Source organism: Symphalangus syndactylus, chromosome 4, assembly GCF_028878055.3.
Source record: "Symphalangus syndactylus isolate Jambi chromosome 4, NHGRI_mSymSyn1-v2.1_pri, whole genome shotgun sequence".
Classification (NCBI taxonomy): domain Eukaryota; kingdom Metazoa; phylum Chordata; class Mammalia; order Primates; family Hylobatidae; genus Symphalangus; species Symphalangus syndactylus.
In genome coordinates, this window is record NC_072426.2 from 157685986 (window position 1) to 157702813 (window position 16828).

The 16828-nt window shown below is 46.0% G+C and overlaps 1 long non-coding RNA gene across 1 annotated transcript; it reads left to right on the forward strand.

The window, feature by feature from the left end:
• Positions 1 to 10138: 10138 nt before the first annotated feature.
• Positions 10139 to 15268, forward strand: LOC129481307 (uncharacterized). Its single transcript, XR_008657343.2, has 3 exons — positions 10139 to 10210; positions 12112 to 12278; positions 14895 to 15268. It is a non-coding gene; the product is annotated as an uncharacterized lncRNA (long non-coding RNA).
• Positions 15269 to 16828: the final 1560 nt, after the last annotated feature.

Sequence of the window (16828 nt, forward strand, 5' to 3'; positions counted from 1 at the left end):
AATGTAGATGAAAGCAGACAGGAAGTTAGCAAAGACATAATATAAGAACGTTTCCTAAAAAATTTCCAAGAGCATGATTTTCCAAATTTAAAAGGCATCCCAATGTATAGCACAACATTTGAATGAAGATCAGATGTGGAGATTAAGACCATCATCACGATAAAAACTAAAGGGACCGTTGGCCATGAGAGAGTAAAAGCACTGGACTTGAAATCCTGGAGAAAACAACTAGAAAACTGGACAAAACATACAAAGCAATTATTTTCAGGCATTAAGTAATAAGCAGCACAAGACTATGACCCTTGAGAAGAAAGAAACAAACGAAGTAAGCCCTATGAGCATCTATGACAGAGGCAATTTTCGTACTGCAGTTGCAATGATGAGACGACTCAAAGAGAGCCAGGAAAGGGGGTTGAGAAAACAAGCATTGGAGATCAGATAGGCTGAGGCAGCTGGAAGTTGTGAAGCAGAGAACTGATTACACAGAGTACGTCTACTTGAGCGTTTACTGAGTATTGAGCCATGATTATACAGAGTATGTCTACTTGAGCGTTTGCTGAGTATTGGGCCATGATTATACAGAGTATGTCTACTTGAGCGTTTGCTGAGTATTGGGCCATGATTATACAGAGTATGTCTACTTGAGCGTTTGCTGAGTATTGGGTCATGTATGTGGACAACAATATTCCACTCTGCTGGACAAAGAATGACTAAAACATGCTAAACTAAATATTCCGAGAGCTCGCATGGGCCTTAGAATTGATCGAGCTCCTGAGAGTCAGAATGGAGAGGCCTTACTGATTATCCAAGTTATTCATGTCTCTCTGGTAAGGCAGAACAATCTTTGGACTGAAAGCTATTTTCGCCTTGCCTGAGCAAAGCTAAAAAACAGGTCTCAAGGGATGACTGATCTGCAAGTATAACTGCCTGCCTAAACAAAACCAAAATATTATGAAAGTAAGACAAAAAAACAAGTAAACAAAAATCCAGACACACAACAATGTGAAATTCACAATGTCTAAAATCCAATAAAAAAATTACCAAACATGTCAAAAAGTAAGAAAATGTGACCCATAATTGAGAGAAAAAAATCAATCAATAAGGACAATCACAGATAAAAGCCAGAGAGGATAGAACTAGTAGATAAGAATATTTTTAAAGAGCTATTATAATTGTGAATGCATATCTCAAGGAAAATATGAAGCTAATGAGGAAATAAATGGAAGATATTCAAAAAAGAATGAAATGAACTTTCTAAGATAAAAGTACACCATCTGGGCCAGGCACGGTGGCTCACGCCTGAAATCCCAGCACTTTGGGAGGCCGAGGTGGGCAGATCACGAGGTCAGGAGTTTGAGACCAGCCTGACCAACATAGTGAAACACCGTCTCTACTAAAAAAAAAAAAAAAAAAATAGAAAAATTAGCCAGGTGTGGTAGCAGATGCCTGTAATCCCAGCTACTCAGGAGGCTGAACCTGGGAGGCGGAGCTTGCAGTGAGTCGAGATCACGCCACTGCACTCCAGCCTGGGCAATAGAGTGAGACCCCGTCCCCAAAAAAAAAAATACACCATCTGAAATGAAAATTTCACTTAGTAGAGCCATTGCTCAGATCTTGGTTTCTAAAACCATTCTCCAACAAAAGGAACCAGGCCTCCTTGGAGAAATGAATGATTTTAGGACTAGGGCAGGAAATATACAAGATGAGCCTGGGGCATCTTATAGTGCCAGAAGTTAAAAAGTGCTATTAAAAAATGGCAGTATGTAAGAAAGTGCTAAAAAGTAAAATGACAGAGGAACACAGTAGCAAACTAAGGAAAGTCAATGCTTTAAAATTTTGAGTATTAAAATAAATAAAGTACAGTCATCCCTCAGTATCCAAGGGCAATTAGTTTGAGGACCCCATGGATGATGAAATTCACAGATATTCAAGTCCCTTACATAAAACAGAGCAGCATTTGTATATAACTTATGTGCACCCTCCTGTATACAGTAAATCATCTCTAGATTACTTATAGTACCTAATGCAATGTAAATTCTATGTAAATTGTTGTTGTGCTGTATTTTTATTTGTATTATTTATTATTTTTTATTTTTATCTTTTTAAAAAATATGTTCAATCTGCAAAAATCACAGGCATTCTTTATACCAACAATAGACAAGCAGAGAGCCAAATCATGACTGAACTGCCATTCACAATTGCTACAAAAAGAATAAAATACCTAGGAATACTGCTAACAAGGGAAGTGAAGGACCTCTTCTAGGAGAACTACAAACCACTGCTCAAGGAAATCAGAGAGGACACAAACAAATGGAAAAACATTCCATGGTCATGGATAGGAAGAATCAATATCCTGAAAATGGCCATACTGCCCAAAGTAATTTATAGATTCAATGCTATTCCTATTAAACTACCATTAAAATTCTTCACAGAATTAGAAAAAAACTACGTTAAAATTCATATGAAACAAAAAAACAGCCTGTATAGCCAAGACAATCCTAAGCAAAAAGAACAAAGCTGGAGGCATCATGCTACCTGACTTCAAACCATGCTACAAGGCTACAGTAACCAAAACAGCATGGTACTGGTATAAAAACCAGACACATAGACCGATGGAACAGAATAGAGATCTCAGAACTAAGACTGCATATCTACAACCATCTGATCTTCAACAAACCTGACAAAAACAAGCAATGGGGAAAGGATTCCCTATTTAATAAATGGCGCTGGGAAAACTGGCTGGCCGTATGCAGAAAATTGAAACTGGGTTGGGGTGATATGGTTTGGATCTGTGTTCCCACCCAAATCTCATTTTGAATTGTAATCCCCAAAGTTGGAGGTGGGGCTTGGTAGGAGATGATTGGCTCATGGGGGTGGCTTCTCCTGGCTTAACACATCCCCCTTGGTGTTGTCCTGGCAATAGTGGGTGAGTGAGTTATTGTGAGATCTAGTCATTTAAAAATGTGTAGAATCTTTCCCCTCTCTCTCTTCTTCCTACTCCGGCCATGTAAGATGTGCTGCCTGCTTCCCCATTGTCTTCCACCATGATTGAAAGTTTCCTGAGACCTCCCTAGAAGCCAAACAGATGCCAGATTCGTGCTTCTGGTACAGCTTACAGAACTGTAAGCCAATTAAACCTCTCTTCTTTATAAATTACCCAGTCTCCGGCATTTCTTTATAGCAAAGTGGATATACAGAGTATATTTTCACAATTTTTCTATAAATCTATGACTATTCTAAAATAAAACTTTATTCTTCACGATTCACTGGATAGGATTAGCAGAAAATTAGACAGAAAAGACACAGGGACAGAAACTCATAGTAATCGAATGTATCCAAAATAAAGCACAGAACTTTTTTTAAAAGACTGAAAGAAAAAATGCACAGAGACTGAGTGACTCTCAGGACAATGCAAAGCTGTCTGAAAAAAATATATAACTGAAGTCTCAGAATGAGAAACAGAGGCCAGAGAAAAATAGTTGAAGAAATAATGAACAAAATTGTTCCAAGTCTGATGAAAGTAATAAGATCACAGATCCAAGAAACTCAACACACCCTAAGCAAGGTAATCAAACAAATAAAAAACACAATAAGGCATATCGTAATCAAATTTCTGAAAACTCAAGATAAAGAGAAAAATTTTTAAAGCAGCCAGAGAAGAAAATAACATACTATATACAAGGAACAAAAATAAAGTTAACAGCAAACTTATCAGAATCTTGCAAGCCAAGACAATGGGATGACACTAGTTCATAATTAGATCGAGGAATTCAATTTTAAAAGCCCTGGACATACAACTTAGAACTTAATCAAAGAGGTAAGATTTGCATACTGGAAGCAATTAGGAAATGATTCCAGGGCAACACATCAACTTGCATCTTATATGTAGACAAATTATGCCACTGATTTCCTAAAGTAACCTTTTGTCCAAGACAGAGTCCATAGTCATAGCAGGTTGAATAGTGACCCCCCAAAATATATGTCCATGTCCTAACACCCAAAACCTGTGAATGCAATCTTCTATGGAAAAAAAAAAGAGTCTTTGCAGATACAATTCAATTAAGGATGTTAAAATGAGAAGATCATCCTGGATTACATGGGTGGGGGCCCTACATCTAAGGACATTATGAGATAGAAGAGAAGACGCATACCCAGAGGAGAAGTCCACGTAAAGATGGAGGCAGGGATTGGAGTGATGCAGCCACAAGCCAAGGAACTGCAAGAGCCACCAGAAGCTGGACGAGGCAAGGAAGGATTCTCCCTAGAACCTTTGCAAGGATTAGGGCCTTTTACTGGCACCCTGATTTCAGATTTCTGGTCTCCAGAACGGTGAGAGAATAAATTCCTGTTTGTTTGTTTTAACAACCAAATGTGTGGAAATCTTTTACAGCAGCCCTAGAAAACAAATACAATCAGTCATTCACCCTGAATCTCCCTGAATCTATGACCCCATAAGAAATTCAGCAAGTTAGATCAGGTTTGAAGCCAAGAATAAAGGTCATATTTATGCTTTTGCTGTGTACTTAACATTAATAACTAATGATTAAATGCTTTTATCTTTGTAAGTACACAAAATGAAGTAGGTATAGAATCTATAAAGGGGTAAAGTACTCGCAGCACAAGTCCCAGAGTCTGATGAGCGAGCAGACCAGGCCTCTCTGCAGGGTGTTCACTCTACTCGGACTTAGGACGTGTCACTTTCCCCTCTTGACCTCCATATTCAGATCTGGGCATAAGAGGAAGTTGGTAAAGGCCCCTTTAGCTTTAACACCCCTCCCATACAGACAGAGCTCTGAAACCAGAACCAGAAGCTGAGGAAGGGTGAATGGAGCATTCTTGCTGGCATGATGGAGGAACCTGCAGATCTGGCTATTAGGGTGGCATCTCGCCATTTCAATGCCTCTGCAGAATTGGATCCTAGCTTTCAAATCAGACTCAAAACTGATCTTTAGTGTTGGTGGGTTTGTGGGGTTTTTGTTGTTGTTGTTGTTTGATTTTTTTTTTTTTTTTTTTTTTTTGAGACTGTTACTGACACAACAGCTTCTGGCTGGAACTCTTTCACAGAGAGTATGGGGGCTTCTTTGGCCAAATTGGCCTAGTGCAGGTTCCATCTGCTTGGCAGCCTCTGTCTGGGCCACAGCGTGTCCACAGCATCCTGCTCTTCTACAGAGGTTTCTTCAGACATTGCAGTGTGTCTGGCCATATCATTTGTCACCGGTGTAAAAACAACAGAGCCTGCAGCTGCTGGCTGAGTGCCTGTGGCGGAATCCCACTCCTCACGGGCGGGGGCAGCTACAAGGCGCCCGTGCTCCTTCCAAGAAGACAGGCACAGGGACAGCCAGGATCCTACTCTCTCAGCCATGGCAGTCTGTGCGGGCAGCAGGCCTGAGCTCTACCCCAGGAGCTTCTACCCCTTCTTCTCGACTTCCCTTCCCCCAATTCCCACCAGGCGGCAGCGCAGCTTCTCTGGCACGACTGGGGACTGGGCACAGGGAGGGGAAGGGTGGCCAAGGGCCTGAGGCAGGTGGGCAGCCTGTGGCCCCCGAAGGACACCTGCTTTGGCTAAGACACTTCCTAGGGCTGCCCCAGCCTGGCTCCAGGCCTCAGCCTCTGCTGCCTCCAGGAGCCCCAAAAAGTTGTTTCAAGAAGGCATGAGACAATGCTGAAGATGAAGCCCACAGCAGCAGACCATTCACATCAATTTGCAAGGAAAAAAAAAAATCTTGTTCATGCTCCCAATTAAAGGGGACTGACAATTAACAGCAGAAACAATAGCCAACACTACAGACATCACAATTGGTTCAGCTTACACAATTCTGACTAAAAAATTAAGTTGAGCAACCTTTCCCCTTAATGGGTGCCAAAACTCTTGCTCCAAGATCAGCTGCAAAGAAGAGCAGAGCTTTCTATGGAAATTTTAAACAAGAGGGATCAATAATCTGAAGCGTTTGTTCAAAGAATTGTAACAGGAGAGGAAACACGGCTTTACCAGTACAATCCTGAAGACAAAGCACAATCAAAGCCATGGCTACCAAGAGGTGGAAGTGGTCCAGTCAGAGCAAAAGAGGACTGACTGGTCAAGAGCAAAGGTGACCACTCTGGGAAATGCTCTAGGCATTTTGCTTGTTGACCTTCTAGATTCCCAAAGAACGATAACATCTGCTTATTATGATGAGAGTATTTTAAGAAAGTCAGCCAGAGTTTTAGCAGAAAATTGCCCAGGAAAGCTTCACCAGAGACTCCTTCTCCACCCGGACAATGCTCCTGCTCATTCTGCTCATCAAACAAGGGCATTTTTGCAAGAGTTTTAAAGGGAATCATCAGGCATCCACCTTACAGTCCTGATTTGACCCCTTCTGACTTATTTTTGTTCCCTAATCTTAAAAAATCATTAAAAGGCCGCATTTTTCTTCAGTTAATAATGTAAAAAAAGCCTCTATTGACATGGTTAGATTCCCATGACCCTCAGGGGTATTTAAACTATTGGTTCTATTTCTGTAGAGAACCCCAATACCATATATCAATAGGTATGTGTGTCTGCGTACACACACACACACATATATACACCATATATATGTGTGTGTATATATACCATATATATGTGTGTATACACACATATATATATACCACAGAAAGAGAGAGAGAGAGCAATTTATTACAGGAATTGGCTCATGTGTTTATGGAGGCCAAGAAGTCCCATCACCATGTGTAAGCTGGAGAAGCAGGCAAGCCAGTGGTATAATTCAGTTCAAGTCTGAAGGCCTGACAACCAGAAGAGCTGATGATATAAGTCCTGGTTCAAGTCTGAAGGTCCAAGGACCAGGAGCACTGATGGCTAAGGGCAGGAGAAGATGGCTGTTCTCATTCAAACAAAGAAAGTTTGACCACCTTTTCTTTGGCTTTATGTTCTATTCTGGCACTTCCTCAACAGAGTGGATGATGCCTGCCCACATGGATGAGGGAAGATCTTCTTTATTCAGCCTACAGACTCAAATGCTAACCTCTTCCTAAAATACAGTCACAGACACACCCAAAAATAATGTTTTACCAGCTATCTGGGTATCCTTTAGCCTAGTCACTGACACCTAAAGTTAATATATATATATATATATATATATATATATATATATATATTATATATATGTGTGTGTGTGTATATATATATGTGTGTGTGTGTGTGTTATGTGTGTGTGTGTGTGTATCTGTGTGTGTGCCTGTATTCTGTCACAGAGTCATTAAGAGAACTTAAACATATGTCTACTTGCTTTTAATGACATTATCTCACCTGCTTTAAGTAGAATGACCCATTTTAGAGATTTGGACAAAGCCAAGTATCCTTAGCTTTTTCCACCAAAGAAAGAAAAAAAAGCACACGGCGCTAACGTTCTGAGTATAAAGTATGTGCCGGGCACTCTTGGCTACTTAAACACTCTCTCACCCCGAGAGGTCCTCCCTTTTGAGGCTGGGGATGGATTTCCCATTGTCGTGTTGTATCATCTTTGCCTGGTTGGCTGGAGCAGGCTCCTCACCGGTATCTTTGCTTCTACTTTTTTTTTCCCCAATAGTTCAGTCTGCTCAGAGGCACCAGAGTGTGATTCAAATATATCATGTCACTTTCCTGCCTAAAGTTCTTCACACATTTCCCATAGCAATTAGAATAAAATTCACACTCCCTTCAATGGCTTACAAACCTCTCTCTGCATATGGTCTGGCCTTTGCCTAACTTTCTAATTTCATCTGCAACTATTCTTTTCCCTGCTCACTGTGCTTAGCATAGAGGTCTCCACACGACAGCCCACAGGCAAAAGCCAGCCTACTGCCTATGTTTTTGTACAGCCTCTGAACCAAGAATGATTTTTACATTTTGAAATGGCTAGAAAAAAGAAAAAAGGAAAGCAATATTTTGTGACACATGAAAATGAGATGCAATTCAAATTTCAGTGTTGATAAATAAAGTTTTGTTGCAACATAGCCATGCCCATTCATTTATGTATTGTCCAGGGTTGTTTTTAGGCTAAAGAAGCAGCTCTTATTTTTTAGAGCTCAGCTGTTGCAACCAAGGCTAAATGGCCCACAAAGCTTGAAATATTTGCTAGCTGGCCCACTGCAAAAGAAGTTCGCCAACTTCTGCTTTAGCCACACTGAAGACCTTTCTGTTGCCGAAACTCACTCTGTGCATTCCTTCCTCAGGGCTCCCTGCTTCCTAGTCTCTATTCCTGGTATGTTCTCTAGCTTTTCACGTGGCTGGTTTGTTCTCATAAAGTCTGGCTTAACTTGGACAAAACCAGCAGAAGGTCATATACTGTCAGACTGTATCTGCTTCCATACTGACCAGTTTCCAAACCCTGCATAGATGGATTTGGTTGCAGATTCTCTCATTTTTATCTGGCAGTAGCAAGGGAATGAGAAGCTTTCTTGAGGCCACGATTGATTCTGAACTCCATCAACCTAGTGATTTCTCCTGCAACTGGTATAAATCAAGCTTGTCCAACCTCACGGCCCATGGGCTGCAAGAGGCCCAGGACAGCTTTGAATGTGGCCCAACACAAACTCGTAAACTTTCTTAAAACATCATGAGATTCTTTGTGTATGTGATTGTTTTTTAGCTCATCAGCTATCATTAGTGTGTTTTATGTGTGACCCAAGACAAAAGAAGAAGCCAAAAGATTGGACACCCCTGATATAAATGGATGTTCCTCCCCTCTCGCAGCCAGGAGACTAAGAAGCTGAAGGAAGAGACTGTGTGTTCCGTATCCCAGACTCAGGGGAAAAAAACGAGGTGTCGCTGAAACTCTCCCCATGGTCATTTCAGCCACATCTCCATCACATTATAGCCAGCAAGGGCGCAAGCACAGGCCAGAATTCTTAACGGAATTGTGGACATGGAACTTCCAACAGAGGATAAGGTTTGCTTTTTATTACAGGGCACTGGTCCACCAAAGAGGGCATCAGTAGGCCCTCTAGATAAAAGCTACATTTATCCATGATGTGGAGAGAGGTCTTCTGAGCTAAAGTCAGTGCACATTGTCTACACCACATGTAGTGCAGTGTGGTGTAGACAATGTGCACAGACCTTAGCTCAGAAGACCTCTCTCCACATCAGCTGCAGGGTGCTCCAAGTCATCCACCCACTCTGAGCCTGTTTCCTCATCTGTAAAATACCAACCAGCCTAATCCTCTTAGAGATTGTTTAAGGATCCGGTGAGAAAATATTTTTACAACGCTTTTTAAACTAAGTCTTAAAGAAATACAAAATATTTTACTAGCCCTTTCTCGATGGCATGAACACAAAATTCTGCTTAAGAAGTGCCACCACGGGGCTGGGTGTGGCGGCTCATGCCTGTAATCCCAGCACTTTTGGAGGCCAAGGCAGGTGGATCACCTGAGGTCAGGAGTTCCAGACCAGCCTGGCCAACATGGTGAAACCCCATCTCTACTAAAATACAAAAATTAGCCGGGCATGGTGTTGGGAGCCTGTAATCCCAGCTACTCGGGAGGCTGAGGTAAGAGAATCACTTGAACCGGGGAGGCAGAGTTTGCAGTGAGCCGAGATCACACCACTGTACTCTAGCCTGGGTGACAGAGCTAGACTCCATCTCAAGAAAAAAAGAAGAAATGCCACCATCGACAACTCCCATGATTTCGTGAGTATCTCAAGAGTATTTAATTAAGTTGGCACGTCCTTAAATGTATTACTTTTAAATTTATATAGGAGAAAAAGACATGTGTGAGGTTTGAAGGGATGTTGCTTAGAATGCAAATACATTCTGTGAGATGTGGGGTGGGGGCCGGCTGTGGAGGCAGAGACAAGAGAGGGAGATTCTGAAAAAGGAAGCTGCCAGGATAACAGATCAAGGCCAAACCAGGAGAGAAACGCGTCCAGACCTCCTGGGTAAGCATAACTCTCACATTGATGTGACAGCTTTAATTTAGAAAGTGTATGTTTCCCAAAGCAATTCAGTGAATGGGGTTCACTGTAGGAATTGTTTCAGGGTTACCGAGTGCAGTGAATACCAAGGGGAGTATTATGACAGAGACTACTGAGGGACTTTTTGTGTGTGTGGTTTTTTTTTTTTTTTTTTTTTGAGACAGAGTCTTGCTCTGTCACCCAGGCTGGAGTGCAATGGTACAGCCACAGCTCACTGCAGCCTTGACCTCCTAGGCTCAAGCAATTCTCCTGCCTCAGCCTCCCAAGGAGCTGGGACTACAGGTATGTGCCACCATGCTCAGCTAATTTTTTATTTCTTTTGTTTTTTAGAGACAGAGTCTCTCTCTGTCACCCAGACTGGAGTGCTATGGTACAATCATGACTTATTGCAGCCTCGAACTCCTGGGCTTAAGTAATTCTCCCGCCTCAGCCTTCGGAGTAACTGGGACTACAGGGGTGCACCCCCATGCCCAGCTAATTTTTCATTTCTTTTATTTTTACACATGGGGCCTTGCTTTGTTACCCAGGCTGGTCTCAAATTCCTGGCTTCAAGCAGTTCCCCAACTTCAGCCTCCCATTGGGATTATAGGTGTGAACCACCATGCTAAAGGAACTTTTGAATTGGGGTTTAGAAGAAAATGCAGTAAGTTCTGAGAGACTGAGGACAATGCTTGGCCCAAGGGCTGGTCTGAACATGAAATGTTATCTCTACTAATGCCCGTGTGAGGGCCTGGAGGTGCCCTGGCCCTGGAGTCAGGAGACGTGGGTCCCAGGCGGTGCTCTGACGTGCCCTGGCCCTGGAATCAGGAGACGTGGGTCCCAAGCCGTGTGCTGACGTGCCCTGGCCCTGGAGTCAGGAGACGTGGGTCCCAGGCGGGTGCTCTGACGTGCCCTGGCCCTGGAGTCAGGAGACGTGGGTCCCAGGCGGTGCTCTGACGTGCCCTGGCCCTGGAGTCAGGAGACGTGGGTCCCAGGCCGTGGGCTGACGTGCCCTGGCCCTGGAGTCAGGAGACGTGGGTCCCAGGCCGTGGGCTGACGTGCCCTGGCCCTGGCGTCAGGAGACGTGGGTCCCAGGCGGTGCTCTGACGTGCCCTGGCCCTGGAGTCAGGAGACGTGGGTCCCAGGCGGTGCTCTGACGTGCCCTGGCCCTGGGGTCAGGAGACGTGGGTCCCAGGCGGTGCTCTGACGTGCCCTGGCCCTGGAGTCAGGAGACGTGGGTCCCAGGCCGTGGGCTGATGTGCCCTGGCCCTGGCGTCAGGAGACGTGGGTCCCAGGCCGTGGGCTGATGTGCCCTGGCCCTGGCGTCAGGAGACGTGGGTCCCAGGCGGGTGCTCTGACGTGCCCTGGCCCTGGAGTCAGGAGACGTGGGTCCCAGGCGGTGCTCTGACGTGCCCTGGCCCTGGAGTCAGGAGACGTGGGTCCCAGGCGGTGCTCTGACGTGCCCTGGCCCTGGAGTCAGGAGACGTGGGTCCCAGGCCGTGGGCTGATGTGCCCTGGCCCTGGAGTCAGGAGACGTGGGTCCCAGGCCGTGGGCTGACGTGCCCTGGCCCTGGCGTCAGGAGACGTGGGTCCCAGGCGGTGCTCTGAAGTGCCCTGGCCCTGGAGTCAGGAGACGTGGGTCCCAGGCGGTGCTCTGACGTGCCCTGGCCCTGGGGTCAGGAGACGTGGGTCCCAGGCGGTGCTCTGACGTGCCCTGGCCCTGGAGTCAGGAGACGTGGGTCCCAGGCCGTGGGCTGATGTGCCCGGGCCCTGGAGTCAGGAGACGTGGGTCCCAGGCCGTGGGCTGATGTGCCCTGGCCCTGGCATCAGGAGACGTGGGTCCCAGGCGGTGCTCTGACGTGCCCTGGCCCTGGAGTCAGGAGACGTGGGTCCCAGGCGGTGCTCTGACGTGCCCTGGCCCTGGAGTCAGGAGACGTGGGTCCCAGGCCATGGGCTGATGTGCCCTGGCCCTGGAGTCAGGAGACGTGGGTCCCAGGCGGTGCTCTGACGTGCCCTGGCCCTGGAGTCAGGAGACGGGGGTCCCAGGCCGTGTGCTGACGTGCCCTGGCTGAGCAGAGCTGCTCTCCGGGAGCCCGTTTTCTGCTTGGTAAAATTAGGACAATACGCTCTATCTTTCGGGTTGGGGAGGGTGGTGTGAGGAGCGGAAATAATGCGTGGAAAGCAATCTGCACTGCACCCTGCAGGAAAGGAAGCTGCTGTTCCTGTTCGCATGTGCCAGGCAGTTACTGTGGAGATGTACGCTTCATTAAAACACCGCCATCTTCACCAGGCTGCAGAGATACCAGTGTTACCGCACAGCTGAGATGAGGAGCTGACTGATCCTGTTGGGAGGACCTGGAGATGATTCATGGTAAGAGCACTACAGGAAGAGAGAGAAGCATCTGCTTCCTCAAGTGCCAGGGTGGCAGAGAGGCCACCGGAAGTCTTCACTTGGCTGAAGACTTGCAGTGAGTCAGGGGTTTAATTCAGAGGATTGAGAGAAGGCCAGCACCATGGGAATTGTTCAGAATGGGGGTCCAGGGCCAACAGAGAGAACCTGATTGTATTCCAGAAGAAAGGCGAAACTCTGAGCTAGGATAGCTCAGCTGAGCAGGAGGTCAGAGAGGCAGGAGCAGCACGCAGAAAGTGCGCCATGAGCCAGGAGAGGCCTGCGAGGTGGGATGTGCACACGGCTGATGCTGAACACCTGGAGCCAGGGCGTGACGGGGGCACTGGCTGACTGCCCAGGGCCCATGCCTTATCCCCCGCCGCCACCCACCATGCCTGCCCACACCTTTCTGCGTGGGTCTTCACCCAGCCTGGCCATGCTCCAGTGGCATCCACAGCTCTGCCCTTTTCCTCACCTGCAAAGAGCAAATCAAAGAGGGCAGCAAGGTTAGGCCAGGTGAGAGGCCACTCACCCTGGCCAGCAAGTATGGGTGAGGCAGGACATGCCAGGCCCCCGGCAATCCAGAAGTCCCCTTGGAACAGATGGAAGAGGCAATTCCATCCGGCAAGAGCCAACCCTCTTGCCCACTTACCAATCCCATTCTCTCCACGTAGCCCTCCAAAGCAACTCCCTGAGCATCTTCAAAGCCGGAGGCCTGGAAGTGATGAGAGGCCAACATGCGCTCTAATGAGATACAGCCCTGGGTTCCACTTCATCTCCTCGAGACTCCAGCTTTTGCTTGCTCTCCCCATGTCCACCTTCCCTTCCTGACTGCCAGCAGCAGCCGGCAGATCGTATTTCCAGGTGGCAGCTCAATGCGCTCAGCCAATGCATAAAGGAAGCCAGTGGAAGGTTATCAATAAATAGTGGATCAAACAGTGAGAGTGTGAAAGATGAATGCTGGATGTTTTCCAGGACTTTGCATAGTCATTCATATGCATATATACTTTGCAAATTTCCAAGAAGAAAATATAGCGTGTGGCATGTCTCAAACTTGATTGTTCTATAGAAAATGTTATGAGCTCAACTGTGTCTCCCTAAAACTCATATATTGAAGCTCTAACCGCCAGTACCTTAGAATGTGATGGTATTTGAAGATAAGGCTTTTAAAATGGGAATTAAGGTAAAACGGGGTCAGGAAAGTGGGCCCTAATCCAGTATGACTGGTGTCCTTATAAGAAGAGGAGACTAGGACACAGACAGAGACACTACACGTGTGCACACACAGACGAATGACCACGTGAACACACAGCAAGAAAACAGCCACCTGCAAGCTGCCGGGCGTGGTGGCTCATACCTGTAATCCCAGCACTTTGGGAGGCCAAAGCAGGTGGAGCACGAGGTCCTGAGTTCGAGATCAGCCTGATCAACATGGTGAAACCCCATCTCTACTAAAAATACAAAAATTAGCCAGGCGTGGTGGCAGACCCCTATAATCCCAGCTACTCAGGAGGCTGAGGCAGGAGAATTGCTTGAACCTGGGAGGCAGAGGTTGCAGTGAGCTGAGATTGCACCACTGCACTCCAGCCTGGGTGACAGAGCGAGACTCCATCTCAAAGAGAAAAAAAAAGAAAATAAAAGAAAACAGCCACCTGCAAGCCAAGGAGAGAGGATTCAGAGAAACCAAGCCTGCCAATATCTTGGTCCTGAACATCCTGCCTCCAGAACTGTGAGAAATCAATTTCTGTTGTTAAACCTCCCATCCATGGTATTTTGTTATGGCAGCCCTAGCAAACTCATGCAGAAAACCTATTACTATCTGCATGATCTGTTTAGGATGTGCTAAAATAGTATTATTCATCATTTCAATGCTATTTTATTTATTTTTATTTTTATTTTTTTGAGATAGAATCTTGTTCTGTCACCCAGGCTGGGGTGCAATGGCGCGATCTCGGCTCACTGCAACCTCAGCTCACTGCACCCTCTACCTCCTTGGTTCAAGCGATTCTCCTGCCTCAGCTTCCCGAGGAGCTAGGATTACAGGCACGTACCACCACGCCCAGCTAATTTTTGTGGGTTTTTTTTTAGTAGAGACGGAGTTTCACCATGTTGGTCAGGCTGGTCTGGAACTCCTGACCTCAGGTGATCCGCCCGCCTCAGTCTCCCAAAGTGCTAGGATTACAGGCGTGAGCCACTGCACCTGGCCCAGTACTATTTTATTAAAGCTTTTCTATGTATTTATTTTTATTTATTGGTTATCTAGTATCACTGACTTCTAAGCACTAACTTTCCCCACCTTTGTGTGAGTTCTTTGCACCTGATTCAAATACATCCTTGAATGGTACCTACTCTGTAAATAGACAAACGAATTCCTGTGCATTCTCAGCCTGCATTCATAATCCCTCCCTGGCCAGCCACTGCGGTGGCTTTGCACTGTGTCAATGTGCCTAAGCTGAACTATGTTCCTCAGAAAATCTGAGCAAAATTTGGAAGGCAGAAGTGAAACAGCAGTCATATTTACAAAGTCTGTGTAGGGCGTGGCGCTGTGGTGGCTCACACACAATGCCATGCACCCACTGGCTCCATGTATTGGTACAGGGCGGCGGCTGTGCCTGCAGTTCCTCCAGCTCCCACCAGAACTGCTTCTTCAGCTTCACTGAATCTTGGGTTTATGAGCAATTCCATGGTGAAGTGCACCAGCTCTTCTGCAGGTCATCTTCATCATCAGAGCTTCATCATCAGAGCTGGAGTGTTGGAGCTGAGAGGCTGACGTGGACGACATCAGTTTCAGTCCATCCACAGGAGTTCCATCTCCTCCCTGCAGGTGCAGCTCATGCCTACCCTCTCCCACTGCACATCCATCTGCTAGCCCTGCTGACTTCAGGCCCACTCCTGGACACAGGGGCAGCAAGTTGCAGCTCTCATAACAATGTGTATCCTAATCTCTTTAATAAATTTCTTGTTTTGCTCAAGGTGGTTTTGCTTCTCTGATCAAACTTTAATGATACAGATTTTGGAACCATTATAGGTGCCGCTGCAGTTAAAAACCTAAAATGTGTGGCACTGGCTTTGGGGCCAGGCAGTGAATAGAAGGTAGAGGGGCCTTGAGAAGTCTGTCAGTGAGGGCTTCAATAAATATGACGAAAATATTGTTGAAACTTGGAAGAGGGAAGATAGGTTTGTGTAGTGGTAGGAAGTTTAGCAATATTGAAACCCAGGATAACTTGGAAAATAGAAAATGTATCAATGAGCTGCATGACTGAGTGGAGGGAATTGACAGGCACACGGGCCACCTAACTTCTAGCTGCCACAATAAAATAAGAGAGAATAGGCCAGGCACAATAATATAAGAGAGAATGGGCCAGGCGCGGTGGCTCACACTTGTAATCCCAGCACTTTGGGAGGCCGAGATGGGCAGATCACGAGGTCAGGAGTTCAAGACCAACCTGGCCAACATGGAGAAACCCCGTTTCTACTAAAAATACAAAAAATAGCATGGCCTGGTGGTGGATGCCTGTAATCCCAGCTACTTGGGAGGCTGAGGCAGGAGAACTGCTTGAACCTGGAAGTCAGAGGTTGAAGTGAGCCGAGATCATGCCACTGCACTCCAGCCTGGGCAACAGAGCAAGACTCTGTCTCGGAAAAAAAAAAAAAAAAAAGAAAGAAATGAAAATAGAAAATAAAAATAAATAGGCCAGGCGTGGTGGCTCATGCCTGTAATCCCAGCACTTTGGGAGGCCGAGGCAGGCAGATCACAAGGTCAGGAGATCGAGACCATTCTGACTAACACGGTGAAATCCCGTCTCTACTAAAAATACAAAAAAATTAGCTGGGCGTGGTGGCAGGCGCCTGTAATCCCAGCTACTCAGGAGGCTGAGGCAGGAGAATGGCGTGAACCCGGGAGGCAGAGCTTGCAGTGAGCCGAGATCGTGCCACTGCACTCCAGCCTGGGCGATAGAGAGAGACTCTATCTCAAAAAAATAAATAAATAAGATAAAAAATAAATAAAAAATAAGAGAGAATGGAGATGAGCTAAGGAACCAATGGTGAAACGTAAAGGTGGCAGGACTTGCAGGATTTGAAAAAACAAACAAAAAATGGTTTGTCATTCCCAGCGTCTCCAAATGGCAAACATCTCAAAAATTAAGAAATGGCTTGTGGATCTGGTTCCAGTTAAAATGGAGTGAGCCGATGCCATGGTAGCTCCCCAACAGGTTACTTGTAAGAACCCCAGAGTGGATACATAAAGCAACTTAATAGGGACTCTGCAAGGAAATAATAGCAGGTGGGTTGGAGAGGGAGAGCCAAACTCCAAGAAAGATGAATAAGGTGGTAAGTTTCCTCTTCTTCCCCTTCCATGTCTCTTGACATAGATTCAGAGCAGCCAAACCCAGAACTGCTTAAGTGGCAGGGACAGGAAACATTTCAAGAGAAATTCTCTCCTTCTAATCAATGGAATAGGAACAGGCGTCCCTGCATGGCAGAGCGAGTGAGGGAAACCTGGCTTTAGTCCATCCTGACCTGTCCCGATG